General features: G+C 44.6%; 1 pseudogene; it reads right to left on the reverse strand.

The window, feature by feature from the left end:
* Positions 1 to 23057: 23057 nt before the first annotated feature.
* LOC115942596 (methylglutaconyl-CoA hydratase, mitochondrial-like) lies at positions 23058 to 23955 on the reverse strand (annotated as a pseudogene).
* Between the last annotated feature and the right edge of the window lie 3304 nt (positions 23956 to 27259).

The raw sequence follows: 27259 nt of genomic DNA on the forward strand, positions 1-27259 counted from the left end.
GACAGCCAAAATCCTGAGACTCCCTTTTACCAAAAGTCTATATTAGATAGGAGAAATCCAGAATTTCAGTTTTCCAGATCTTGTAGCAAAAGCAAATTTCCAAGCAACAGGTATTATTCCTTGTTGAAGCAATGAATTTCAACAGTATTTGCAATGTTTATTTTCTGGAAATTGGGATAGAAACACATAGCCCTTGCTTTAGAACTTGCCGGCAAAATAGCCTTTCCTATTTCTCTTATTTTATGACTCAATAATATTAAATGAATGACTCATCCTGTTATGACTATACTACACTTGGTGGTAGCCAGTCATAACACAGGTTCCAATGAGAAGAGTGCGCCTGCTCACAAGGTGAATACTTGCGAGTCGGGGACTATGTGGCGCTACTGTCTTCGTGCTGCCATCTGCTGGAGGTTTCTGTCTCTGCAATATTGGCCGGATGGTTTCAAAACTCAAATGGCCTCCAAATAATTAATCTCACTAACTGAAAAAGCCAACATCGCTACCTTTGTTGCTCCAGGTGTGTTTACAGAGAGAAAAGACTGGCTTTCTGATATATGAAAAGAAAATCGTGAAGAATCGATTGTGGACTGTAAGGACTGTTTCTGCTGTCTTACAAATGACTGCAATAGCTAATGAACCCATCCTGAAAAAAACACCATCCCGCCATCCCCTCCCCTTTGGCCATTGAACTCATAAATAGGATCAGAGGCCAGAAATCCTGTCTTGGCCCCTCCTCCACCTCTCTTTCTGTGTCCAGCCGCTGAAGCCACCCCTGGCCGAGTCCTCTGCTCCCGGATGCCACCTGAGCTCCCGGCATGAGTGAGTCTGCCAGGTGCAGACGTGGACAACAGTTCTCTGGATGCGGGCTTGCTCAGCAGGGTTCTGCTGTCAAGGTCATCGACGTGCTCAGCAGCTGTGGTGCTTCCCCGCCTGCCTCTGTGCGGGTTCCAGCCTATTTCAGGGGAGCGCAACTCGGGAGGGAGAAAGCACGGTGGCTGGCTCCAGGGGCCAGCTGGGACTGCGCCCTCCTGTGTGGCCTGTCTCAACCCAGTGCACGTGCAGGAGATGTCCTCAGAGGCCCAGCCGGGAGTCACCCGCTCACCTTGGAAAGCCTCGCAATCACTGAAGGCAGATCGCCACCAAAAGTAAATATTGAGTAAAAATCCCATCAGAGGAGGTTGCTCAAGAGAGGACTTGCCCTGGAAATAAACAGAGGAAATGCTTGTTGGTCAATTGAGTCCTCGTCCTCAAGGTTCAGAACCTCAATGACCTGCATTCCAGGGAGAGACATGTGTGGGATTGGTGGATAATTTGCTCTCTTCCCTCCACCCTCCTCATCAATTCTAGTCTCACCCCTTTTCTATCCCCCAACTACAGAAACATACACACAAACACATACACACATACAAGTGCAAACACAGACACAGAAATACACACATGTAAACAAACACACACATGCAAATGTACACACACATATGCACAATGCAAACACACAAACGTACACACCAATGCACACAGGCACAGAAACACATACAAACACTACACATAACATACACAAACACACACAAATGCAAACACACATACAGACACACATGTACACTCCTCTCTCTTCTCTGCTTGAAGCCACATGCATAAGTTCTTGAATGACACACAAAGGAAGTTTTTAATAGGAACCTGAAATTTTTGAAGAAAGGAGAAACCTAATAATATAAATTATTTATGGAAGTTTAATAGGCTGGATTAACAGGCACAGAGATTGGAAGAAAGACCAAGGAACCATCTGTTTGTATCTTCCTTCTAACTAGCATTCAGTCAGCTGTGCCATTACTTAGCTGGGCGCCGGGGATAATTCAGACGTTGCTCCCACCTTCCTATGACTCACGTCTCATGAAGGCTTGCAAACTCTGGATTCTTTCTTGCGTCCTTTCTCTGAGCAAACATTTACTGACTGAAACTGTTAATTGCCGAAAGTGAACTAATTCTGAATGCACCGGCCTGAATTCTCCAGGCGATTTTGTTTCTAGAAAGGAGAGTACAGATATGAAAGGACAATGGAAAGAAAGATTGACAGGGCACAAACCCTAAACTGAGAGAAGATAGGATAAAAAATGATCTATGCTTGTAAACCCAGATGACGAGGAGCTGGGGGTGCCGATACTGGAAATAGAGTAGTCGGCAGGGCTAGTCTGATGGGGACGGTGGCGTGTGCACTTTGAGAGGCAATGATGTGAAGTAACAGGGAGACGTAAGTGTAATTGATTGGCACACCTTCAGATGAGAGGGTTTGGATCAAGAGTGAATGGTCAGACGAGGGATGGGATTTGGGAACAATCTGTAGGAAGGGGAATTAAATCAGCAGAACACGAGATAAGAAAAGATGCGCCATGATTTAATTAAGTAGAAAAAGGTCATTTGCTCCGAACACCCGTGGTCCACACAGAATAAGGTCTCTTGGGGCAAATCCTTCCTTCTGAGCAATGACGCTGGAGAAGGGGGTGGTGGTGTGAAAAGGTGGGGAGGGGGAGTTCTGACATAAACTGGAGCGTCTCCGCAGTTGACCACAGCTCAGGAGGGGCATTCTCTCCTGAGTCCCTCCAAAGCCTAATGTGGTTTGGCTTCCTTGTCTTCGGGGAGCACTCACGGAGCCTCAGTCCCAGGCCCTGAGGTGTTCAAAGCCCGAAGCACTGAAAACATTGCAGAACTGCCTAAGTGGACAAAGAACTCAACACACAAGATACAAGGTGCACGTTTCTTTTTCTTTTTCTTTTTCTTTTCTTTTCTTTTATTATGTTATGTTAGTCACCATACAGTACATCATTAGGTTTTGTGTAGGGTTCCATGATTCACTGTTTGCGTATAACACCCAGTGCTCCATGCTCCTTAATACCCATCACCGGCCTAACCCATCCTGCCCACCCCCCTCCCCTCTAAAACCCTCAGTTTGTTTCTCGGAGTCCATAATCTCTCATGGTTCATCTCCCCCTCTGATTTCCCCCCCTTCATTTGTCCCTTCCTTCTCCTAATGTCCTCCATGTTATTCCTTATGTTCCACAAATAAGTGAAACCATATGATAATTGACTTTCTCTGCTTGACTTATTTCACTTAGCATCATCCCCTCCAGTTCCATCCATGTTGATGGATGGGTATTCATCCTTACTGATGGCTGAGTAATATTCCATTGTATATTTGGATCACATCTTTATCCATTCATCTGTTGAAGGGCATCTCGGCTCCTTCCACAGTTTGGCTATTGTGGACATTGCTGCTATGAACATTGGGGTGCATGTTTACGGTTCACGTTTCTTGAAACCAAAGTAGCGTCTTTCTGTATTTTTATTGCCATATCAGGACTTTGGTGGATGATCATTCTTGTGCCCTTCATCCTGCCAATGCCCCAACTGAGAGCCCTATCTGCCTTCTGGAAAACCCAGCACTGCCAGTCACACAGGACTCTCATTTTCTCTCGTTTTCCTTCAGAGTCTGCAGCTCTCTGCTCAGCTCTTCCCTATCGCCCCAGGCTGCCCTTCGTGCCTCCACGACTGGGTTCGGCTTCATGGCATCTGTCTTTCAATCCAATGCAATCAGTGCTAGCTGAACGCCTGAGCAATCTCAGCATGGGGAGCGGGACACCAAGCCTGTGACTCCGCAGACATCACCTGCGTCCTCTGTCATAGATGAGCTGCCACCCTGCAGCCCCGCTTGGCCTCCACTCCCCACACACTTTGGAGCCAATTTGCTGGAGCTGCTCAGTCCCCTTGCTCAGTGTAGCTGCAGACCGCTCAGCCCACTTCCTGCCGCCTCCGAAGCAAGGCCATGCACAGTCTCCAGTGGACGTTTGTCTTTAAACCCCTTGATGATGCTTCTTGGTCTCAATTACTTCTCAGGAATTTTTTTTTAAGTAGGCTCCGCATCCAGCGTGGAGCCCAATGTGGGGCTTATACTCATGACCCTGAGGTCAAGACCTGCACTTCAATCAAGAGTTGGATACTTAACCAGCTAAGTCACCCAGGTGCCCCAAGTTTTCCATTCTTGATTAAATGCTCCAGATGAACTCCCCCCAAACACAAGTTTTGTGTCAGGGTTAATCCCTTTCAGGAAAGACTCTGTTCCTATAAATGATCTCATTTCAGCAAAATTTATTAGGTGCAACTTGTAAGCAAAACTTAAAAAGCCACAGGTTTATGGGAATGTCTAGATATATATCTAGAAATCACGAAATAGATATTTTGCTATCCAATTTATTCAGGGAAGCATCAGTATAGCAGAAAGAAGCCCAAATTAGGAATGCTAATCCCCATTCTGCCAGTCAAGACCAGGGGGCCTTTCCACACCTCTACTCTGTCTGAAAATAGGGAGGTTGGACTAGATTTTTTGCTAAGGTTCTACCATGCTGAGATTTTTTTTTAATCGCTGCCTTCTTAGGTGATACGGTTTAGCGATTATGAACTCCCCAGCTCCTATTTGACATTGTTGTTTGAGGTGTTAATAATGGGAACACCGATTCCCCTCGGATCAGCTTTGCAGATAATCTTGTGGTTTATGGAGATGTCAAAGCAGGAAGCGCTTTGCTGGAGCATCTGCGGATAGCGTCATCTCTTTTAGCAAGGTCGTGATGTTCTAGGTGCTCCTGTGGCCTCTTATTTCACTCGGGAAGAATTTTATTTTTATTTATTAGCCAAAGGTAGTGTGGTAAATTCCACGGTGGCTTATCCTCACTTTTGAGTTAACATTTTTTTTTTTCATCCATGCTTCGTTTCCCCAGCAAACTCTCTATGCAGAACTTGAAAAGGCACTTTTAAGAGAAATAAAAGGCAGTCCTCCAAGTGAGTCCTGGACCCAGGGAAGGGGGTGTCTGCTCCGACTCACACAATTCAGGGTCCCCAGCACCGCTGTGAGGGTGACCCTGGCTTAACAGCAGCAGTTGGCCTAAGGGTGGGCCTGTGCTAGGATGAGCAGAGACTTCTAGTCCAAGTATTTCTAAGAGCTTGGCCATGGCTTCCCCACAGCAGTCCTGATTCCCATGCAGGGCTATCCCCTGGGCCCAACACTGACACCCAGGAGCTTGCTCAGAATGGGCTCAGACCTCAATCACCCTCTCCCTCTATTTCCCACCCATTCCCCAGTTTGGGAACAGCTTCTCGTTTCAGAACCACCCCAGCTCTCTGTGCCGGGGAGACAGTCATCCACCCTCTAACTAACAGAGCCCTCAGAAGGCACCTCCTTCTCTAGGTCAGGAAATAAAATCCACAGGTTGGATTTCCACCTCTTAAAAGTAATTTCTAAACACTCAGGATTTTGGCACCAGCAGTTCAACACATGAATAGGATTTGAGAAACCCATCAACAACACAACAAAGTACATCACAGATCCTGGTGAAGGTTGTATTATACTTCACTTACTCCTTTCTCTCTCTCTTCTCATATTCATTTATTTACTCAGCGAACATTTACCTGAGCCCTTCCTAGGTGTCGGACGCTGAGGTTTCAAAGACAGGGAAGAGTTGGTTATGTGGGGGAGACAGTCGTACAAAGTACACCACAAAATGCTGGCTGGGCAGAAGTTACTGGAATGGTCCCAGGGGACTGGCTCCAGGACCTCCCTGACTCCCACAGTCTGCAACTCTAAATTATTGTCCCATTTTACAGAGGAGAACACTGAGGCTCAAAGGGGTTCATTCACTCAATTCAGGCCTTCCGGGTAGGAAGTGGTAACATTAGTGTTGTCCTTTGGGCCACGTCGGACACGACTTCTCCTCCCAGAAGTGCGGAAGTTGGCCCTGATCAGGACATGCTGCCGTGAGAAAGAAAACCACGGGCCCCAGATGGGGGCCACTGAGACCCGAGATCCCAAACTGGGGCTTAATACCTCATCTGCTCACAGTTTCAAGCTCCCCTAGGGATACAGGTGAAACCAGTTAGTCAGGAATTGTATGATCATGCCCCTGCTTAGGACTGCCTTCCTTTTTCTATAGGTAAATCTTCATTTTATCCACTCTGCAAGGCCCGTTCTTAAAATCTTTCTCTGAACCCTCCAGCTTTACAGGATCTTCCCCCCAATCCCAAATCCCCCCAAATATTTATTGTCATAATTTCCCTTTGACTCTTAGTGTTTATTGATCATTCTCAGTCCCCCTCTATTATTATTAATTCTTTATGTACTACTGTAATTCTCTAACTACTGTATGTGCGTCTTCCACATTCTGCCATATGTCATCTAAACTCAGATGTGTGTTTAAATGGAGGACTTTCCTGAACATTTGGACAGCCGGGACCCTCTAGGAGTTTTGAGACTGAAGAGGGGGCCAGGAAGTCTTTGAGAATCGGGTAACTCACACCTGGCTGATTTTTGAAGTCTCTGACCTCCCAGTGGGACTTCAGGCCCAAAGTGACAAAAGCCCCAGAGTCAGGAAAGCAACATAAGGATGTCCGATGCTTCGAAAATTAGGATACAGTACTTGCTTCAGTTATGAGGGCGTGATTGACTTAGCCATTCTTCATGTACTATGATCTTATCAATACTCAAATGTCCTGAGTTTGTTAGCAAAACTGGGAGACCACATCACTTTTTAGGTTGATTTCCAGTAAAAGAAGTCACGGACAGTAACAAAACGGGGAAGAGAGGCAATGAAGACAATTCTCAGACCACCACAGATACAGTGCTTTCCAAAAGTCCTCCGAACTGTGGTTGTCATCTTGGCCCGAATTCTTGGACTTACTGTTTTGTTTTGTTTTTTATAAGGGCTATTGTTGTGTGTTCTGCACACAGGAGGGAGGCTCGGGGCTGCCACAATCCGGTTGCCTCGGTAACAGCACATAATGTCCAAGAGTAAGTCTTGCCCAGCTAAATTCCTTGTTTAAGTATATCCATTAAAGCAGATACGTTTTGGGGGTTCTTGCAAATAGTGAGGCGAGCTTCTGTTTCCTCTTAGCTCTGGAAAATTTTTAGTGGAAAGAATCATAAATTCAACTAAATATGGGCAATGCATTTCAAACAGAGTCAGGAGGACGGGACATCAGAACGTTACCTTTATTACATTCAAAGCCATTACTGGAGAATGTGGCTTATGCCTATGGAAGAGTGGGCTTCCTTATGTCTGACCCACCCCATCCATCTCCTTGGCAGACCCTGCTGAAACCTGCAGCACAAGGAACCCTGTGGAATGTGCTCTCCCACCAAGGAGCCAGCCATCAAGGGGAGGAGGAGAGAAGGCTGGACTGTGCCTTCCCACATCCCCTGTCAGGACAAAGTAGGTGTTGAGGCTTGCACGAAGTCACCCCCTCCATATAAAGAGGGAGAAGGACCCTCATCCCAACATAGAATGTGCAGGTTTCATAAGTAAAACAAGAGTTTCACTACAAATGTATAGCTTAACTTTTGTGTCCCACCAGGCCCTTTCAATTTGGGGTAAAAGATGGATGGAAGGTCAGGCTCTAAGACACCAAATGATAAAGACTGCAGGGCTGTTCTGAATGAATAGTGAGTTGCTTTTAAGAGACACTCACCTTGGGGTGCCTGGGTGGCTCAATCGGCTAAGTGTCTGATTCTTCATTCTGGCTCAGGTCATGATCTCAGGGTGGTGAGATCAAGTCCCCTGCATCAGGTTCCACACTCAGCAGGGACTCTGCTTGAGGATTCTCTCTCTTCTTCTCCCTCTGCCCCTCCCCACTCACTCTCTCTATAACAAAAATAAATTTAAAAAAAGAGAGAGACATTCATCTTTTACTCATATGCCTTCCAAAAAAATCATCTGAACCCTGCTCTCTAAAGAAAAAAGATAGATTTGAGTGTTGATAAGCAACTCAGAAACTCCAGTGTGGAATGGATGGCAAAGGGCACCAGGATTTCATGAGAGACAGAGGGCTGAGAAGGAAAGCCGTGGGACCAGGGAGCTGGGCTCTGGTCTTGGCCATGTGTGTGTGTGTGTGTGTGTGCACGTGTGTGAAGTTCCTAAACCTCTGGAGCCACAGCTTCTCAACCTTGAGTGCACTTACAAATCACCTGGCGAGGTTGTTGAAAATGTGAATTCCTGAGAGATTCTGACAAAGATCAGGAACCCAACGCTCCTCATGTGAGTCTGATGTGAGTGATCTGTGGGCCAGCATTTGAGAAGCTTGCGTTTGGCTTCTCACGGGTTAGCTCAGAATAACACCTTCCTTGGGTCCCTCCCAGGGCCTCGGTGGGGAGGAAGAGAGACCCTTGACATCAAACCGTGGAGTGAACTGAAGGTGCTATTGAACTCCAACATCATTCTGTGAGTAAAGCATCTATTATTCCCTATGAAACCTTTTGTGTCCCCCACTAAAAGGGTTTAGATTCTTCACGATGTGTTCAGAGGATGTGGGCACAGAGTCTTTTGTGATTTCTGTTACTCTCTGTATTCTAATGCCCATTATCTTCTTTATGTGGTTTTTTTCTCTCTATTTTTCCCAAAGTCAAATGCTTCCTTTGCATTTTGGTTCCATGTGGTATTTGTCAGCCACATCTCAATTCGGTTACATTTCTTTTCAACAGATTCTTTTTGAGTTCCTGCTCTGTCAATCTCAAGAAACCCCTCACCCACAGAGACAGAAGTATCAGTAGAGAGGTTTGCAAGAGATGTGGGACACCCCAGCCATACGGAGTCCCCAGTGGGACTTCACCTGGGTCCGAGGACTTGTCCTAGCTTGGGCCATTGGTGCTTTTACTCCTGCCCTCCCCCCGACCTCCGCCCCTGCACTCACTGCTCTTGAACTGTCTCTGACCCTGGCTTGAGTTGGTATCACCCATTGCCAGCCTCTCAACACGGGACATGGGGCCACACCTTCAGGCTTGTCTTTGCAGCAGCCCCAAAGGAGCTGGCTGGGGAATGAGACTTACACCAGACTTCAATTCTGTCCTTCCCAGACTCCGCAATACACGGTACACACATCATCTGTGTTTAACAGAATTCGCACCTTTTCCTCTTGTTCTAACACAAATCCACTATGCTGCCTGCTCCCACATGTCAGCCAGCGAACAGGCTGAAATAAACATTTGCTGAATGGACAAGTCAATGAATGAGTGAATGAAACTGATAGGGGAGAGTCACTGATGTGGTATCTGAGCCTGGAGCTGTGTGGGCTCACGGTGGGGATAGAGACCACCATAAAACTCCCCCAAGAGTGCCCTCAATTGTAGTGTAAAGAATAAATGGCACTGGGGGCTAGTTACATTTGAGCTTTGGGAAGACTGTGAAATATTCCCATGCTTTAAGCTATTGTCATTTTCCCTTTTTTTAAAAAGATTTATTTTTTTTATTTTAGAGAGAGAGAGAGAACAAGTGTAGGGGGGAGAATCACAGGGAGGGGGAGAAAGAAATTCAAGCAGACTCCATGCTGAGCACAGAGGCTGACGTGGGGCTCGATCCCAGGACCCTGAGATCATGACCTGAGCCAAAACCAAGAGTCAGACGCTTAACTGACTGAGCCACCCAGGCACCCCATTGTTTTCTCATTTTAAAATACATGCTCACAGATTATTCTTTCTTTTAATAACACTCTTTTCTGCTACTTTGTGTCTGGGATGTGTACAAGTCAATATAGAGAAGCCTGGTGGTTCCATTTTCCTGGGTTTTGGGGGAAGTTTGAGCCAAGAGAATTGGGACATCCTCATAAATTCATAGGATATCTGTGGCTTGGGCATTTTGGAACAATATAGTGGTATGGAATGTGGCCAAATTGTTCATGCAGTGTGGAAATGCATTCATGTCCTCCTCACATTTATTGAGGACTGACTGTATGCAGGGGATCTAACAGAGCAAGGGTGGAAGGAGTCAAAGTGACCAAGAAGTCCTCACCTTTATGAAATTACTGTCTCGAAAGAAGATGAATCCACAGGCACAACATTCTGTTTTGTTGTGTTTATTCTGGGAAAAAAATGATTTTCCTCACAGTGTCATGAGATTGGAGAATGATTTTGAAAACTCTATTCATACTAGACACCTACTAGAACACTCCCACTGGAGGCAGTTTGTGCCTGAGCCATGGAAAACATGAAGAGGCAGATGGAGCTAATAACAAGGGCTGGAATATTCTATGGGCCTAGGGTCCATTTTCCATGGCTGCCATTCAAGAGAGCTGTGAAGTGGCAACAGAGGGTATCATCATATAGACTAGATCTTGGGCTAAAGGACACTTCAAACTTTAAAAAACAAGATTTGAGGGGAGGCTGGGTGGCTCAGTCGGTTAAGTGTCCAACTCAGGTCATGATCTCAGAGTTGTGAGCTCGAGCCCCGCTTCAGCCCCGCATCAGGCTTCACACTCAACAGGGAGTCTGCTTGAGATTCTCTCTCCCTCTCCTTCTGCCCCTCCCTGTGCTCTCTTGCTCTCTCTCTCCCCCTTCTCTAAAAATAAATAAATCTTTAAAAATAAATGAATAAAAAGCAAGCTTTGATATAAAACTTGGTTTGGAAGAGGATGTTGAGGCAGCTTGTTTAGTTTTGTAGCTTCTCAAAGTTGACGAAACCCTCAAGCTTGTTAGAAGTGCAGGATCTCAGGTCCCATTCCAGAGGCACTGAATTAGAGTACACATTTTTAGCAAGATCTTCAGGTGATTCACATGCACACAACGGCTTCTGCAGTGCTGATCTAGGTCTGAAGAGAAGATACAGCCTAAGGTAGATTTGGAAAGTCTAGATCTGGAAAGAAGGTATGATCCAGGACACAGCTGGGAAAAAGATACAGGGTAGAGATGAGGGTTGGAGGGGATATTGCTATAAAGGACTGCCTGGAGGGTGAAGCCATCATGTGTCACATAAACCTCTTCACTGCATTTTCTGAGATCCTGATGGTCTGAAGTCATCTGTCTAAGTAACTATAAGAATAGCTAACATTTATATGGTGCCAGACACACTTCCAAGCACTTTATCTGTATCAACTAATTTTATCCTCCCAACCCATAAGGTGGTGACTAATATTATTCTCCCCGTTGCATAGATGAGAAAACTGAGGTGTTGGGGTGAAGTGACCCCCCGCCCCAAGCCCACACAGCTCGGAAGCTCCAAACGAGGCTTTAAACCCAGGCGGTGCCCTCCCTGACTCCAGCGTTTTATGGCCATGCTCTTAACGCCTCGTAGGATCTTAAGCTGTTTGTTCTTCTTGTTTTCCTTGAAGTGTTTTGTTTTGTTTAAGATAACAGTCCTAACTCTACTGTTCCAAGGAGAAAGAAAGGAAGGTACTGGTATGTTCGGGGCCATTCATACTCCGGCTTCTTGCCCTCCCACCTGTCACGAATTGGCAGGCTGCAGGCTGAATTCAGTGTGTTTTGCTTCGCCATAAGTGTTTTAGAAAACTCAGACATTTTCACACAAAAATCTGCATATTCACATTGCTCTCTCCAGATGGCCACAGTACCCACAGCTCCCTGAAGCCTCATGCCTGGCTGCTTCATTCGTTCCTAATACTCTGTCTCCCTGAAATGACATCTTTCCTGTTTCACCCCATCCTCCGAACTGGGAGCTCCAGGAGAATGTGTGTCTCTTTCAGGCATCTGTGTCGCTTTCTGAGCCCAGCGCCGTGCCTGGGGTTGAGAAGCTATCGTGGATGCTTCTCAGCCTGGGCGCCCTTGCGCAGGAGCGGAGAGGGAAGCCGGGGGCCCGGAGGAATGGCCGGGGAGGGGAGAGCAGAGTACTCGCCACAGGAATCCTAGACTCTGTGTGGGAAGCTTTTGTGAAATGACTGTAAATAGTGGTGATCCAAACACCAGTCCTTGCTCTGGAGCGAGCTGTTGGGAAAGCCCTCTCGTCTTTGAGTCAAAGCCCATGCAGTACTCCATGGAAACCTGCCACATTATATCAAGTAGCTGACTCCTTCATAAGCGAATTCGTTTCTACTATCACATTTTCTCCTTCATTCACCATCTGTCCCTTTGAGTGTGCGTTCATGGATCCCTTCCAAGACGGTCACAGGTTTTGAAGTGGGATAAATGCGCGAAAAAACGCTTCACTACCAGGAGGGCTGTTCTGTTCCCCACCCTCCCCAGTGCCAGCAAGCATGTTCTTACCTGATCACTGCTTCTCAGAAGGAGGAAAGTTCATGACTCATGGGTGCGACACCACAGTGGACTTTTTAAGGGAATATGGTCGTGCTGTCTTTAAAGAAAATGCCAGTAAAACTGGTTCCACTGTGGTTTACTGTTGGAAAGACCAAAGCCTCCATATTTCCCACCTGTCACTTGGATTCTGGAACATAGTTACAATAATAAGAGATTTAACATGATTGGTGATGCACAGCTAAGTTCAAAAAACAAATCTCCACTTTAATGCAAGTGATTATTTTAGTCCACTTGGAGAATTCTGTAAGTATATTAAATATTCTTGCAGCTCGTTTTTTCTACTTGGGAAAATGTCTAAAGGGAAAAATCAAGAGTCAGGTTATCGTTTCTGGAAGGAAGAAAATTGAACCTCCTGTGGTTGGACTCTTAGACCTGAATCGAGACTCAAAGATGAAATCCATCATTTCTCTCGGTCTCTGATTCTCCTTCCCTCTCTCCCTTTTGCTTTCTCCTCTCTCTCCCTCTCTGAAATATATCTTGCTAACTAAGCATTAAAACATGTATTTGGTAACATTTATGCCACTTAGTTTTATCCTTCATCAGGTTCCTCTGCTGTAGCTGTGCTCTTTCGTCTTCCTGTGTCACCCTTGATGTGAATGGCCCAATTGCAATGTCCCGGGGTCACTTGGGGGTCACTTGTTTCTGTCCATACTCGGAGTCATTTCAAGGGATTTGCTCTTTGTTTTCTCATGTGACATGTTAATCTCCCCAAAAAAGATGGATATTTTCAAAATTAACAATGACGGCAGACCATCCCATTTAAAAAAAAAAGATTTTATTTATTTATTTGAGAGAGAGAGAGAGAGCACAAGCTGCGGGAAGGGCAGAGAGAGAGGGAGAAGCAGATTCCTGGCTAAACGCAGAGCCTGACACCAAATGATGTCAATCCCAGGACCCCGAGATCATGACCTGAGCTGAAATCAGATGCTTAACGACTGAGCCACCCAGGCACCCCCAAGAACATCCCGTTTTTAAGTAGTCAGTCTCATACTTGTTCCGGATCCATGTGTTGTAAACTTCCAAGTTAATTCAACAGGAACAATATTTTGAAATAAGTGAGTTCTTAATCACACAATTCTGAGAAATTTGAATGATTTAATTATCACTTATTTTAATATTCTTTAAGGATATGTTTTTTCATTATGATCCACCTCTCCAGTAATCATTATCATCTTCTTCTTCATCCTCATCCTTATATACCCACTTGCATAGCACCTGTAGCATTTCTAAAAAGCTTTCAGATGCTTAATCTCATGTGATCATCCAAGAACCCTGTGAAGCAGGCGCTGTGATTTCCATTTCTTTCTTTTTTTTAAAAGATTTTATTTCTTATTTGACAGAGAGAGACACAGCGAGAGAGGGAACACAAGCAGGGGGAGTGGGAGAGGGAGAAGCAGGCTTCCCGCTGAGCAGAGAGCCCGATGTGGGGCTCAATCCCAGGACCCTGGGATCATGACCCGAGCCGAAGGCGGACGCTTAACGACTGAGCCGCTCAGGCGCCCCGTGATTTCCATTTCTTGGAGAAGTTGAGATGCAGCAAGAGAAAAGAATTTATATGGGGCAAATGGCAAGTGGCAGCACTGAGGTTTTTTTTTTTAAGATTTTATTTATTTATTTGAGAGAGAGAGAGAGCACCAGCAGGAGGAGGGGCAGAGGGGGCAGCAGGCTCCCCACTGAGCAGGGAGCCCGATGTGGGGCTCAATCCCAGGACTCCGGGATCATGACCTGAGCCAAAGGCAGAAGCTTATCCGACTGAGCCACCCAGGCACCCCAGGGCTGAGATTTCAGTGAACCCTCCTGTGTGCTTCCTTGTATGGTAGAGTGTTGCGATGGATCTATAGATATACAGGTATGTGAATAATACCAAGAGCTCTACACTCAGACTTCCTGGATGTGAATCCTGGTCCTGCCGTTTACCATCCAGGTAGTCTTGGACCAGCTACCTAACCTCTTTGTGCCTCCCTCCTCATCTGTAAAATGGAAATAATGATGTGTACATCATGGGCGCCTGGGTGGCACAGTCAGTTGAGGGTCCGACTCCCAATTTCAGCTCCTGTCATGATCTCAGTGTTGTGAAATTAAGCTCCTCTTTGGGCTCTCCCCGACACCCTGTGCTATAAATAAATAAAATCTAAAAAAAAAATAATGTGTACATTGTAGAGTCATTATAAGGTTAAATAAGTTAACACACGTAAAGCACATAAGACTCCGTGGAAAGCACCAAGCGTTTGCCTCTCGTGAAGCTATCACTGTGAGTGAAGGTTCAGCATTGAGTAACTATCCACACCAGAATCATAGGATCAGGTGTCTGTATTTAAGTGACTAGGAAGGAAGAACACTCAGCAGGTATTCTGGATATCAGTTTTCCTTAGCTCTCAGTCAAAATGCCACCTAGGCTAGAAGTAGCAGCACTATGGGATTCAAATGTTTTAAAAGCTAGTGAGAGTATCCTGTCAATTGTTCGTGGAAATAGCGTGTAGAGTAGATGGAAAGAGGGTCCATTACCACAGGGCTCTTATCTCTTCCAAGGTTAAGAAGCTCTCTGTCTCTCCTAGAATCATCATTAGTCAGTGAAATAAAGGGCGACAATAGCTTACAGTTCCACTTCGATCTTCCCACCAAAAAAAAAAAAAAAATAGTAAGTTTAATCTGATAAGCCAAAATGCTAACATATTTCAAAGCTTCCATTACATAATTCAAAGAGAGTTTAGGAGCTTTCTTTATTTCTCTTAAATTATTCATAACATAAGTCTTTGAAATATTTAAACCCTTTTCTCGGGGCGCCTGGGTGGCTCAGTCGTTAAGCGTCTGCCTTCGGCTCAGGTCATCATCCCAGGGTCCTGGGATCCAGCCCCACGTCAGGCTCCCTGATCGGCGGGAAGCCTGCTTCTCCCTCTCCCGCTCCCCCTGCTTGTGTTCCCTCTCTGGCTGTCTCTCTCTGTGTGTCAAATAAATAAATAAATAAAATCTTAAAAAAAAAAATAAAAATAAACTCTTTTCTCCAGTAGTTACAGGAGAATGCTGATGGAAAGCTCTCTGTGCATGCCTGAAAGAGAACATCGATGCTTGGGGGGCGGGGGCGGGGGGGCGGCGCCGTGTAGGACTGGAGCCTGGAGCAGGCGGGAATGGCCTCCCCATAGAACCTTCAAAGGCTTTCATTCTGCCTGCTTTGCTTTCTGGAACTAGGCAGGTTTTCCTTTTGAGATCAAGGTTTTACCAAATGGGATTTATTTTTTCTCATGTTGTTCTCAAGGAAGAGCCTTTAACAAAACACAAGCAAACATGCGAAGAAGTGGAAGCGTCCTCCTACGAGCAAATGAAAAGTCGCTCATTAGCAAAACACCGGGGTGCTGCTATCTAGACAGGAGTGGGGCTGGCACCAATTCGGAGCGGAGATGATTCATTACCATGGTTACTGATGCCCGAAATATTACCTCCTGCAATCAGCACACACAAAGATCCTTTAAAGAGAGTGTAAAAATTAGAGCACTGTAAACAATTAGTGCAAATTGCCAACGGGCACGGAGGCTGAACCCACACAATGCGGCTTTCAGGGCATAAAAACAGAGGGGACACACCACTAGCTGCACCAGCACATCTTGCTGGAGGAAAAAAGAAAAGACACTCCTGTTCAGGGAGTGAGCTGAAGGCCCCACCAACGAACATTTCTGAACAAATTTGTTATTAGTCACCCGGACAATGTTTGAAAAAGACCTGATTGGTAATATTCGCATGATCAAGTTTTGGTTCATTAAACCCACAGTCAGTTTTTTTTAAGCCTTTTTTTTTATTATTAATAAACTTCATTTTTACACCAGTTTGAAGTTTGCAACCAAATTGAGAAGAAAGCACAGAGATTTCTAATATACCCCCTCTTCCCACATTTGTACAACCCCCCTCACTATTGACACCCCCCTGCCAGAGCGCTACATTTGTTATAATTGATGCACTTACGAAAAAAATTGATGGGGGTGCCTGGGTGGCTCAGTTGGTATAGCGTCTGCGTTTGGCTCACATCATGATCCCAGGGTCCTGGGATCGAGTCCCGTGTTGGTGGTGGTGGTGGGGGGGTCCCTGCTCAGCGGGAAGCCTGCTTCTCCCGCTCCCTCTGCCCATCCCCCCTGCTCATGCTCTGTCTCTCGCTCTCCAATAAATAAATAATACCTTTAAAAAAAAAAGAAAACAAATTGATGAACTTACACTGGCACATTATCCCCCAAAGTCCATAGTTCCCATTACTGTTCACTCTGGGTGTTGTACGTGCTATGGTGTTGGGCAAATGTATAACGACACACACACATGCACCGTCATAGTGCCATACAGAGTATTTTCCCTGCCCTAAAACCATCTGCGCTCTGCCTACTCTTTCCTCCCCAACCCTACTGCCCCGATCCCTGGCCACCACTGATACCTCAACGTCTCTGCAGGTTTGCCTCTTCCAGGATGTCATATAGTTGGAATTATACAGTAGTAGCCTTTTCAGGCTGGCTTCATTCACTTAGTAATATGCCTCTAAGTGTCCTCCATGTCTTTTCATGGCCTGATAGCTCATTTCTGTTTAGTACTAAATAATATTCCATTGTCTAGATGTGCCATCTTATTTGTCCATTCACCTACTGAAGGACAATTTGGTTGCTTCCAGGGTCTGGCAGCTATGCATAAAGCTGCTATAAATATCTGTGTGCAGGTTTTTCTGTGAACGGAAGTTTTTGACTCCTTTAGGTAAAAACCAAGGAGTGCAACTGCTGGATTGTACGGTAAGAGTTTGCTCATTTTGTAAGAAACTGCCCAACTGTCTTCAAAAGTGGCTGCCACCATTTTGCATTCCCACCATCGGTGAGTGAGAGCCCCCCACGGTCAGTTTTCGCAGTGTCTTGGAAAATGCGGTGTTTTCTATCGCTGGAATGGGATTTACAAAGTAATAGGTGCTCTTGCTTCTTAGTAACAAGAAAGGAATAAGGAAGTTCAGGGAAAGGGAGTCTGGTTGCTAACTTGCAACAGTTTCCTTTCCAACCACAGTGGATTATTTCCCATGTCTTGAAATAGGAAACTAGATTGACTTCCATAAAAAAGCCTTGATGGAGAGGATGAGTCATTCCCGTACATATTTTATTCTATTTAAAGAATGTCACACCTTGAAGCGATCCATGCATTCATAAACTCTAGTCCAAACTCAGCAAATCCCAAAGCCCCACCCTGCTTTGCTGAAAATGGCTGCAGTAAAAATGCGATCGTTCAAAAGTCTGATTTCTGTCATGATATTTGAACACATAATGAACTGAAATGTACCTTCTGTGGCATAATTTCTTCATAAAAATGTTGCTAAATCAATTGGTAGTATAAACAGGATAATAATCTGTAAGAAGCAAGTGCTTTTGCATTTTGCAACATAATTTGTGAGGTCAGTTGAAATGTTCATGTTTATCATCTATTCTTTAAAGAAAGAACAGCGATTTATCCATGCTTTATTAGCCACCAGTATGGTCTCAAGTGGATGAGATTTGCTAGTACATACATACATACATTCTATACATACACACACAGAAATATAGAAATATAATGTAATCTCCACCTAAGCGAGGATTTTTTCTTTTTTTCTTTTTTTGGTTTATATTGTCCATTGTTTTATCCCACCTGAAAAAATGCTAGCACAAAAAAGACTATATCTGTATATAGTCTTCTAATACCGACATTGTCTTCAAACACACACACACACACACACACACACACCTGCGTGCATGCATGAATGAATATGAAGGCTCTCACTCTCTTCTTTTGAATTCAAAGAGTTGTTGATAGATCTTTGTGAGTTTTCTTTTTCTGAGGGCCTGAGCTCCATGAAGCTCCATGAAGGCTGAACACTGTTTCATAGTTCTGCATATTCCTAGTCTCATCAGATTCTTGCTCTCAGCTTCTCCAAATTGATTCTGGTCCACTGGGTCCTGGTCTGGCCCTGTGGACTCCTTCTCCTTTACCCCAGATCTTGTGTCTCCAAACCCAGTTGGAAAGGGCCCTTGCTTCTTCTTTGCTTCGCTTTGGTGTACTTCTTTTAACTTCCAAAGACTAACTGAAGATGACATAACTTGTTTTTCCACGATGCCAGTGGCTGATATTCAAATATATGCAACTAACAGCTCACAGGGAACAAAGTTAGCTGGTAGGTAGGTAGGTAATATCCTTTGCACACTAAGGCATGGTCAACAGAAGCAAAACTGGTCAAAAGCCTGGAGACTGGCTATATCGATGGGCTTACCAACATGGTAGCTCCCCAAGTAGATTTCAGCTGAAGGGACTGATACAGCAGTCATTATACCCTGATTTTTTTTTTCTCTTTAAAAGAATTGCATATGTTCCTGAGATAAACAGGGCCTGACTACAGTCATATGTTTGTCTGGACTCTGGGGCAGAGAGGTTTAGGACAGGTATAAGAATTATAACAAGAATTATAACAGGTATAGAAATTATAACAAATATAACAATTATTACAGATACAGGCTGATGGGGGCCTGCTCTGTCTCCCACAAAGTGAGGCTGGGGCTTGGCTTGTGTGGAGCCCCTGTAGGGATCTTCATGTCTCCGTCTCAGTAGAGTATCCAGGACACCTTTGCCTAGTGAAGAAATCTGAGAACAAAGAAAATTCCCAGTCCTACTCTTCTTCCTCAGTAGATAGCATGATGGAGTAGGCAAGAGGGCTGGCTTGCAGCCCATCACAGATGGATTAAACATTTCTGCTCTGCTACTTACTCCCTGCATCATTTTAACCTCTCTGAGTTTGAGTTTCTGTGACTGTCGAATGGCAAAAGTAATCACCCACCTCATAAGCTTGTGAGAAGGATTGGCTGCCAGTGAGTAGAGAGTGTGGAGTCTATAGGAAGTCCCTGGCGATTCTGTTGCAACTCTTCTGTGATATGTTAGAACAGGTTCTCCTATAAAATGTTATGATCATCCTAACAGCTGAATGGACCAGTGCCACGTGGGCTGCCTCCTTTCACTCCTCCTACCCACCCTGAGCAGACCTTAGCACCTTGACCCATCTCCAGTGGCTGACCCAATTCCATGATGCAATAATGTGACACACATATTTTAGTGGAGATTTTATGAGGATTCGGTAGAGAGGTCTTAGCATCCAACATACAGCAGAAACAATAAAATTCCCCATTAAACACCTCAATTCTTTCTTCGAAAGTTTCCCTTGACTGTAATCAACCTCACACCTTCTCTTTCTCTTGAAACAGATTCTTAAGACTTGGCTTGACCCCATGAGCAACCAGCCATCCCCTGCAGGCCTGGATCCCACCTACTGCCTTTCTGTGTCATGGTAGGAGGTAGACTATAAGTGTACCATCCTACTGCTCAGTGTTTGAATCCTGAATTCCCCAACTTGCCAGGGGGCCAGTTTACTCAACCTCTCTGAGTCTCAGTCTCCCCACCTGTAAACCTTGGATAGTATTACCTGCCTCAGAGGATTATGGGTAAGATCCAGTGCCTGAAACAACACACATCCCCAACAGAGTGACTATTTGGTCCTGATCTGGGCGGAGCTGGACTGGGGGTTCCTGGACCTATCTGACTGGCTTCGTTATGAGGGTCAGTTGAAGAGGCCTGCATACCTTCCTCAGAGGCTGGCCCTGCCACACTAGAGCCACATTCCTTCCTGCGTGCCTGGACATGGGGTCTCATTCTCAACACCCTTTGCTTTCCTCAGATAAGAAAAACAGATTAGTGGTTCTCAGCTGGGGCAATCTTATGAAGTCTCCCACCCGTCAGGGACATTTGGCAATGTCTGGAGACATTTTTGGCCGTCACAACTGGGGGTGGGTGGGGTGCCACCTGCATCTGGTGGGTGAGACCAGGGATGCTGCTAAACATCACATGATGGACAACAGGACAGCCCCCACAACAAAAAATTATCCAACCCAAAATGTTGATAGCACTGAGGTAGAAAACTCTGAAACATGCTGTCTCCAGAAAGTATGTGCTCACAGGTAAAATGGTATTTTTATTAAGGAGGAAAAAAAGTTGTAGGAGGTAACTATGTAAAAAGTATGCTTGTGGGGCGCCTGGGTGGCTCAGTCAGTTAAGCTTCTGCCTTCGGCTCAGGTCGTGATCCCACGGTCCTGGGATCGAGCCCCGCATCGGACTCCCTGCTCAGCAGCAGAGTCTGCTTCTCCCACTTCCTCTCCCTCTGCCCCTGCTCGTGTACTCTCTCTCTCTCACTCATTCTCTCAAATAAATAAATAAAAGCTTTTAAAAAAAAGAAAAAACAACAAAAAAAGTATGTTGGTGGACAAATTCTCTGAAAAGAAAAACAAGAATTGCTACTGGGAGGGTATGATCTCAGACCATTCTCTTCCTATAATGTGGTATGGGCCATAAGTAAAGGAAAGAAATGAATTGTCCCAGAGTGTGGCACAAGATTCAGCTAGTAATTTAAACAAGGTAACCAGCACTTGGAATCTCACTGAACTTCAAACTCTCTCCACTCACCCGGTGGGCCAATTTGTCCACACCCAATGCACTTTGAAAATGCATGAGGTAGAATCACACGAAGAGAAATCAACATTTAGAGGGGCAAGAAAATCCATCCATGTGAAAATAATTTAAGTAAGGTTTTTAATATTCATTTAATTTTTACTTCATTGTTCACTAAACCAGAAAATGACAGCAATCGCCATGACTGGTTAGGTCACTTGGGACAAAAAAAATTCTGGTTTGACTGGCTTTTCCTTTTTTAAGTTTTTTTTTTTTTTTCCCAGAAACTGTTTTGATCTGCCAAGTTATTAAAAACTGCCAAAGCAATCTATGTGTAAAACAGAACCGAAGCAGAACAGTAGGTCAGAGGGAAAAAAGCAAGCACTTAAAATACCTTCTACATTATCGGACAGATAGTTTCCATAAGGACAAAAGAAAAAAAAATAGTACATTTATAACGAAATGAAGTGGCTGAACATCAGAAGACCTTAAATTGAGGTGGAAAAAGATTCTGACACATAACACAAAAGGCTAATCAGGGCAAGACATTTAAGTCCTATTCAGTAAAGGCCAAAGAATGGCTTAGTTCCCAAAATACTATTAAAGACCTACTTACAGTCCGCATTTCTGGTTAGCTGGGCATGTGAAACAATAACTGCTCTCTGTCACTGTCAGCACAGTGGGGATGATTTGCATGTGATATACATACAATCTTTTTGCAGGCAGCTTATGGCATTCTCAGGTCCGAACTTTTTAGTTTTTCAAAGAGAAGGATCCGTTGACTAACGGTGTGTATTTCTTTCAGATATGTTAGTTATGGCAGCTTTTTCTGTTTCTGCCCTTAACCGCTGGATATTTGCAAGCTCACAAATTGTCCTTTTGATTTATATATCAACACTCTGATCAATGTAAGGAAAAGTGAAAATCGAACCTTTAATCTTTGAGATGGCTGAGCTAGAATGAGCTGAGTTCCCTACTAGGAAATGCCAAAGTTATGAAATTCTAAGCTACATTATTTATGCAAGAGGAATGTGTCTTGACAAAAATCAGCTTTAAGGCAGACTTCTGTAATGGGTACAGATTATTTGATCTGCCCATTCTATCCTGTCTAGTCTTGCTGTCTTGCTGTAATAATCTGTTTATTTATTCATTGATTCATTTATGCTGCACTCCACAAATGTTTCCAGGAAGCACACACATACATATACCACACACACACAGAATACTTAAGGTGATAAAGCTGAGGAAAAAGAATTAAGCCAGGGAGAGATTAGAACATAGAATACATGCCACGTGGTGCTATGAATTTCCAGGGTGGCCTACAAATTTGGTGCCAGGCTTCTTAATAGCCCAAGCAAAAAGCACACCCCAATTATTACAAGGTTCACAGAAAAAAAAAAGTGGATCAGTTGTTTAATGTTTCTTAACTGTGAAACCTGAGAGAAAATTCTCTTATGCCTTATGATGGCAATTTCTTGAGGGATTTGCTAAATAATTGTAGCACTCATGTTTTCTGTTTCACTTCTTTCTGCACTTATCTGTAGTGTTTTCTTTTTTTTAAAGATTTTACTTATTTTTGTGAGAGAAAGAGAAGGAGAATACTCATGAGCAGGGGTGGAAAGTGGGCAGAGGGCGAAACAGACTCCCGGTTGAGCAGGGAGCCTGATGCAGGACCCCTGCTTAAGGGCACTTGTCAGAGCCCTGTTGTACAGAAACAAAATAAATGTTCATCATTAAGAGAATGGATACATTCTGATATATCCATACATTGACATATAATACAGCAGTTGAAATAAATGGATGAATCAGATCTACATTATGAACATGGAAAAATCTCAAAAACATTGAATTAAAAAGCAAGTTAGAATATGATACATAGAGGATAATTTACTTGATATAGAAGTTTAAATCTCCTTGAATAATACTGTACAGTGTCTATAGAAACATATAATTAACAAAAACATATAAACATGGGTGGCAAGGGCTCAGAACAACTTCAGGATAGTGATTCCCTCTAGGACAGCAGAGATCGAATACAGTGGTCATGACATTGAACTTCACATGGGGATGCATGGCGGCAGAAGCTTTCACCGTGTCTGTAAGACTTTCTTGGTGCTTTGAGTCTTTCTTTCTTGCTTTCTTTTGGTATATAGAAATAATTTTATTTCATATTGTGGCACAGTAGACATATAAGCAATATTATTTCCTAGAGTGTGCAATGTATAAATTATTCACATTAAAAAAAACAAAACAAAAAATTAAGAACAAGAAACCTTGTACACAGGAGATGTTTAAAAATGTGTACCAAATTTTGAATCTGTTTTTGACAGTATACACGACTAGCTTTATAAAACTGAATGAATATGACATGATACACGTTTGAACAAAGTCCACATATGGGTCCACACCAGATGCTTAATTCACTACATGGATAACTGGCTCTTCACTTTGGTCATTGGGATTCCAGGTGCTGAAGCATATGTGGATCTGAAAGATACTTCCAGAAGTACATTTATTTGTTACACTGGCATTTTAAAGATTTCTGTTTCTTCTCTTCTCCTTTAGAGTGAGGAGACCTTTTCTTCCTAAAAGCAGGAAGACCTTCAAGCCTATTTTTTGTTGGAATAGTCTGAGCATAACAAGCTTCTTCTATGGCTAATCCTGTTACTAAATCAACCTTCATCCCTTGATTAATTGCTAATTTTGCCTCTCTCACCACAACAAGTCCCTGAGGTCAAAACTCTTGTGCCAGGTCCAAAACCTTGCAGTGGGCAGCATCCCCCTCCTGGTTCTGTTCTAGAACATGGCTGATCAAGCCCACTGCTTTGGCTTCTTCGCCATCAAGCACCCGTGCAGAGAAGATGAGCTGTTTGGCCAGGGACATCCCGATAGCCCATCATGGTCACTGGGCACCCACCGATTTCATTAATCACTGCTTTTATTTTGGAGACAAAGGACCAACTTCACTGGGATTCATTTTGATGCTCTCACTCTCCATAAGGTCCACACCAGCACAGAATGTCTCTGGGACTTTTCTCCTGACTATTATGGTCCACACTTTCTCTCTTTCTCCCTTCCTTCCTCTCTTTCCTTCTTTCTTTCACTCTTAGGGAGAGAGGTGGGGGGGCAGAGGGAGAGAGATAATCTTAAGCAGGATCCACATTCAGCATTCCAAGCGGGACTGGATCTCATAACCCTGAGATCATGACCTGAGCGGAAATCAAGAGTCAGATGCTTACCCAACTGAGCCACCCAGGCGCCTCACTGTCCTCACTTTCTTATCAGATTTTAAAGCATCTATAGCTTTTGAGAGCATTTTTATCAGATTTTTACTGAACAAATTTTTGGCATAAGCTCTATTTATTCCAAGCACCACAATTCCTTGGTTCTACTCCTCCAGGTACCGCACCTGCAGCCAGTCCTTATCTCAGAGCTGTAGCCCCTCATTTGGGCAACCCTCTGTCTGCTGGCGCCCAGCCCAGGGGCCCAGATCACAGGGCAGCCTCCACCCAGGGCCAAGCCATGCATGGCAAGCAGCCACTGAGCCAGCCAGCGCGACCCGCCTGCAAGGTGCCCAAGGCCCCAGGCGCCGCCACCACCCACCACTGTCTTGTCTGTTTAAGACTTTCTTTACACAAAGATGTGAAACAAATACGACAAACCAATGAACAGTCTAATTTTTGTTGTGGGCATTGGGTGTCTATTATCCTCTTCTCTGAACTTTTCTGTGCATTGAAATCTTTAATATTTAAACATAAAAAATTAAAATAATGAAAGGAAAATTTGAGGACAGAGGTTGAAGGATCTACAATACCATGCCTAGGGTTCTGAACTTTATTCTGTAGATATTAAGAGTGTTTGCACAAACCTAATTTGAAAAAACAAAAAAGAGTGAGTAGAGGGCAGACTCTGGTCAGAGCTGTGCTCTAGAAAGATTATGCTACCAGCCACATAAAACTTTATTCTCTTGCTCTTTCTATGATACATACTTAATTCCATCCGTAAACTCTGATGTATTCCCTGTCTATTCTCAAAGTTGTCCCACAGGGATTATTGGGGAACCCTCACTGTCCCATTTCACCACCAGGCTAGATGTTTCTTGACTCAACTACAGATCTGTGGTAGAGAAGATTTTGGTTATTGTAAGGAGTGAATGAGAAAAATAGAGACTGAGGGTGGGGATAAGTTCTGGAATCAAGAAACATCGCTGCTATTAAGAATACCCTAAAGGGAGCAACTTAAAATTAACACTCAAAGCAGAGTTTGTGCGAATGGCATGCCAATTCCCTGGTGGCCCAGCTATTTTAAGTACCTGCTTAGCTACATGTGATTAAGAGGAGCACATCAAATCAAAAAACGCACACATGTCACAATCCCTCACTTGTTCCTCGCTGTTTGGGGAATCATTCCAAAGCATGTCATTACATTTTTCCCGGGAGTAAATTTGCCTGCACAAGAAGCTGTGGGCCACGTCTGCTCTTCTTATCCCATCTGCGTGTGTCCTAAACGAGTGCCTTCAAGGCTAAGCCAGGAATTTCCCATGAATCATGCACTGTCGCTGAGGCAGAGCGCTCTGCAACTTGGCTGTAACTCTGTCTGCAGTGGGTGTATGTCTATTAGCATTTCTGCTTCCTCCCCTTATACTGTGGGACTGGCTACCAAGTGCTTCTTGAAAGAAAGGAAGAAAGGAAGAAAGAAAGAAAAAGAAAGAAAGAAAGAAAGAAAGAAAGAAAGAAAGAAAGAAAGAAAGAAAGAAAGAAAGAAAGAAGGAAGGAAGGAGAAGGAAGGAGAAGGAAAGAAAAGAAAAAGGAAAAAAAGTCTCATAAGGGTGCTGACTCAACAAGTAAGTCTGTCTATTTTGCTAACCTCGGGGCCCTCCTCACAATCCTTTTATTCATATTTCGCTGTCTCCTCTTCTGGGTCCCCGCAGGGCTGTTTCAGACTGTCAGTCATCCTAAGTACCTACCTGGCATATGAGCCCTCCTTGTCCTAAACCAATGCCTGTAGTTTGCACTAACAGTCCTTGTCTCCTCTACAGTGATTTTCCCACCTTCCTCTTCCCCCTTCAGGGAAATTTGGTTTGAATGTGGTTCCTGCACAGTCTTTAGGGCTGGCTCTTCAGTCCCCCTGAAATGCATTTGCTGCAATGATTGGACCAGAGGAGGTCACATGTCGTGAGGCTAGCCAATTAAAGTAATTCAAATCCCGGGCCACCGTGATTGGGTCAAGGATGCGCTTAAGACCCAGATTGGTCTAGTCCAGGCCCATGCCAGGATTCAGGCATCCCCATCCAGGAAGAAACCTCGCCTTTTTTGCTGTACTCGATCCCATTGTCAGGGACTGGGCAATGGCATCTGAGGATCGGAGCCAACATTCACAGAGAGAGGGAAAGAAACCAAGTTCTGATGACATTGTTTGAACTCCTAGATGCAGCCCTGTCCTTGGACTTTTCACTGCATGAATCTGGTGTTTCTTTTTTGTTCCAGTCAGTTTGAGCAAGGTTTTCTGTCACCTGCTGTTGGCCAAGTCCGACACATCCAGTGTCTTCCCCATGCCCCAAAGCAGCCTCTGCAGTTCATCCCACAGACCCTGTCGCCACCCTTCAGCAGGTGGCCTGCCTCCTACTCCGTCGAGAGAGAGAAGCCAGCCTGTACAGAGTCCACAACTTCTCTAGGACTTCTCAGCTATCTCCACCTCCATCACTGTTGGAGTATCCTCCAAGCAGTGCTTCCTCCTGTCCACAGTGCGCTGGGCCCCCTCTGCTCGGGATCCTGTCCCCCCTGCCCTCCTCTGGGATTTAGCTTTATCAATTACTCCCTCTTCCTTTTATCTCCAATCTCTCTGCTCCAGTGGCTCTTTATCTTCAGTGTATGAACTAAAAAGGGAAGAAAATAAGGAAAGAAAAACAACTTTCCTTCTTCCTGAGAATCAATTAGTCATCCCTGTTCTTCACTTCACAACGTGTTTGCTTCCAAAAATATTCTATACTCCCTGTACTTTCTTATCATTCATTCACTTCTCAACTCACTCTGGCAATTAGAATTCTGCCCCTCTACTCTCCTGAAACTGCCAAGTGCAGTGGCCTAATTTCAGCATTTCACTCCTCTATAACAGTTGATTCTGCTGATTTATCCTCTTCTAAATGGCCTGCTGAACACTTCCCTCATAGATCTTCCTATTCCTTTTCAGTGGTCCCTCCTCCATTTTCCATCCCTCAAGCCAACAAATGTGTTGCCTTTTCTGGATTACAAAACCTGTTGAAAAATGGGTAAAGCCTATGGTTTGTTTCCTAGAAACATGTACTTTGCATGGTATCGATCAAGGTTGTTCGTAACAAACTGAAGAATACACTCCAGCTAGGGGAGTCAAAAAGGGGCTTTTCCTGAGAGCACAGACAGTTCACGTAAAGGTTGGGAGTGCGAAACTTCCAGGAACCCTAAACACACAATGGAACTGTTCTGCCTCTGCCCGCTGAAAGAGCCCCCAGAGAAAAGCCATCACCGAGCTGCTGGCCCCAAAACTATAGCAGCTCTAGCAGGGACTGTGCCAGCAAAGTGGCGCCCTGCAGCCCAAGCTTCTCTCCTCATGTGACTCCAACCGGATCAAGTCCCTCATGAGGTCCACTGTCTTCGGGTGACCCAGTTTCCAATCAGGGTCTCTCCCAAGCTCGTCTTCCTGGCAGAGCCTGGGTCTTCATGCATAATCCTGGCTTCA

This window comes from Leptonychotes weddellii, chromosome 3 (assembly GCF_054177405.1).
Source record: "Leptonychotes weddellii isolate Sample4059 chromosome 3, ASM5417740v2, whole genome shotgun sequence".
Taxonomy (NCBI): Eukaryota; Metazoa; Chordata; class Mammalia; order Carnivora; family Phocidae; genus Leptonychotes; species Leptonychotes weddellii.